Below are 3,406 nucleotides of genomic sequence, written 5' to 3' on the forward strand. Positions count from 1 at the left end.
TAGTCAACAAATATTGGTCCCCACCACCTTCTTCCCTTATTTCCTTCTTCAGATCATCTCATTCCCTCCTTCCACCCTGGTTTTCTTTCTAAGATAAATGGAAGCCTTTTTCATCTTGGGTATGAAAATGAAGATAAAGGTATCCCCGTCAAAATTAAACCCAAATCAAACCTCACCATTACTTCAGAAAAAAAACATCACAGGTTTGAAACCTATGACCGCCCTGTTTACCGAACACTATATATCGTTGCTTTGGTTACTGTCAATGACGATGCCTCCTTTTGCCGTTGCTCTGCTTCATGTCTACTTCAACCACTAGCCGGTGAAATCCCTCCCCTTCCCTCCACTCACTAGTTGACCCTTCCCCACTGCCCAAATCAGATCAATATTATGAGAGATCAGGGGATGAAGATCATGTGTTTATGACCGGAGGATGAAATTAAGCCTAAATCAAACCTCCACCATTAAAAATTGAACCCAGATGAAATTAAGCCTAAATCAAACCCAACGTCCTGAATGTTCAACAAAGAAGCAGTAGAGATTTACGAGCATATGATGGATAGTCCTTATAAGCAGTTTTTGAATCAGCCTTAGGAGCTTCAAGGCCTCCTCAAATTTCCTCTCTAACAACAGGTTTTTGATCAAATTCTTGTACGTCGCCTGGCATGGTTTCACCCCACCTATCTTGTCTCAGTCATTTCAAGCACCTGGTGTGCTTTAATGGCCTTGTTTTGACTCAATAATCCATTTACCAAAACATCCAAAAGATCTGCATCAACCTTGCAACCTTTCTCGATAATGTTGGAGAAAATGATCAGAGCTTTGTCAACTTCATTGGCTGAATAGTGTCCCTTGATTAGAATCGTCCATGTCTTGATGTCAGGATTGCAACCATTTGCTTGCATTTCATTGAGCACCTTGGCTGCATCTTCTAGTCTTCTGGCTTTACATAGACCAAAGATTAATTAGTTGTAGGTTATGTTATCGGGTTCGTATCCTGCATCTTTCATGGCTATCATCATCAAATTGACCTACACTTGTTAATGATCTATGAATACCATCATAAACGCTTTTTGAAAGGGAGTTTCCTGTGGCTTCAAATTTATTTACTACCTGAAAAACAAGATCCAAATTTGGTGAAATGTTGCCTGCAATGGTTCTTAGAAGAACACTACAATGTTTAATTGAGGGCTTGTAAGGACTATCCATCATATGCTCGTAAAAAATATGGTTGAGGACACTCGAGATCACAATCACGGGAGGTTAATGAAATGTTGGAGCCGATTCATGTCTTTGGCAGGGTCTCTTGACCTAGATCTGATTCATAGAGGTTGCAATATAGAGAAATTCATCGATCCCATAGAGGGTCATTGTGACGTCTCAAATATTCAGACATGTAGCAAGTGAAGTGACCTACTTGTCTAATGGTACATGATGAAAAGGAAGGGTTTCACCGGGTGACCCATTCACATTTTTGATAATGTCATTTTAAATCCTAAAAACATGAATTCGTTCCCTTATAATGCAAAAAAAATATCACAAGGGACCATTTAAACCAAAATCTGAAAGTTCGGTGGGTTATGGTGACATTTTCCCTTTTTTATCTAACCTTTTCCTCAATATAAGTTGTATAGCTCACAAGTCTTTTAATGTTCATAGACCAATATAGTCACATTGTTCACAATCTTATTTCGGAACCCACTTCATAAGGTCATGCCGGGATTCAAATCCGGATTGGTTGTAAATCCTCAAGAACTTTTCAAAGTTTGCTTTGGAATGTTTTTTAAGTTTGCTCTGGAATGTTTTTCAAAGTTTGATCCGAAATGTTTTTCAAAGTTTGCTCTGGAAGTTTCAAAATAAAATTTTCTTTTGAAACTCTAACTGATTTTATTCTAAAATGCTCCGGAAATCTAAAGGATTTTAGGGGGAAACATTTTTCAAATGGTCATTTTTCAAAGATGCTTATCTTGTCACCCTTGAAATCCTCACCATGTTTGCACGTTTCATAAAGAAAACATCCCATCGCCGTTTGACGGTTTCTATTCCCCACTTCATTCCATACTCATCCTTCGTCATCAGTGGTCAACTCATTCCATAAAGGGTAAAACATTAAATGCAACCCGTTTCCATATCCGGTTCCTCACTATTACCCTTTTGAACCGATCCATTTCCATCACCTATAAAAAAACCCCTAAAAAGCCATTCTTTCTCTTTACGCACCCATATTCTAAAAAATTCTCTCAAATCCACTGTGTTCATCGTGTTCTTCATGTTATCATAATCCTTCATCAATGGCATCACAATCGTTTTCTCAGAAACTTGCTGAAACTACTTTAACACCCAAGAAAACTATCATCAAGAAGAAATCTTCCAAGGAATCTTCATCCTCACAATCATCTGAGCCTTTTCTAAGAGATACAACCCATCTTTTCTTGTTAAATCGCAGGGATTTCGTTGAACTTGTGAGAGGGATGATTAAGTTCATTGCTTATCATCCCATATCCATTCCACTCACCAAAGTCCCAGAACGTCCTCTACCTCTAACTCTTATGCGCACTGCTTTCACAAGAATCAAGATTCATAATGGAATTCTTGAAACAAAAATCACAGGCAATAGAACTGTGCCCATCCACAAATCCACTTTTCTCAGGGCAATCGGTGTTAAAGAAAACCAAAAAGGCTTTAAAGTACAAGAACCGTTGAATGAAGAATTCAAATAGTTCCTTAATCACATCGGTTATACTGAAGACTACAAGGCAAAAGATTTCAAGAAGTCTGCTGTTTCAAGACTTTGGACTGTGCTAATGCATTTCATCATTAGAGGGCTATCTGGAAACCATAGTGGAACAGACACCCTTAGCAAAGACTGGTTGAACTTGGTCTACAACATCTACTCCGGATGTAGCAATGCAGTCGATCTTCTAGAAGTTTTATGGTAGGATTTCTGCAAGTTTGCAATCAAAAGAAAGAGCAATGAAATATCAAGCCCTAGATTTTGGGCCCTGACAATCCAACAACTCTACAAGGAGAGATTTGAACAAATTCCTATGTGCTTAATTCCGAAAGACGTATACGTTTCCTTTAAAACTGTTAAGCATTAACGTATATCAGACCAATCTTCCTTCGGTCCCGTTAGACGACTTCCGGACCACATGTTGGTCTTGATTCCTTCTGGATCAATTCACTTGAAACATAAGCTAGAGACTTCGGTTGTGTTTGAACCAACATAACCTGCCCCAGTCTCTGTTGAGCCCATTACGGAAGATGCGAATCCATTTATGTGCGGAGGAAAGATCAAAATGTCTGCCAAAAGGAAGACTTCTCCCACCAAGTCAATGCCAAAAAATGAGATACAAAGTCACCTCTTCCTCTCAATAGAAGAGAGCTCATGAAATTTAGGCCGACT

At 38.8% G+C, this 3,406-nt stretch overlaps 1 pseudogene; it reads right to left on the reverse strand.

Annotated features, from left to right (window-relative positions):
* Nucleotides 1–498: 498 nt before the first annotated feature.
* On the reverse strand, nt 499–2,076 carry LOC145002691 (uncharacterized; annotated as a pseudogene).
* Nucleotides 2,077–3,406: the final 1,330 nt, after the last annotated feature.

The sequence above is a fragment of the Lactuca saligna genome, chromosome 6 (assembly GCF_052625555.1).
Source record: "Lactuca saligna cultivar CGN05327 chromosome 6, ASM5262555v1, whole genome shotgun sequence".
In the NCBI taxonomy this organism is placed as follows: Eukaryota; Viridiplantae; Streptophyta; class Magnoliopsida; order Asterales; family Asteraceae; genus Lactuca; species Lactuca saligna.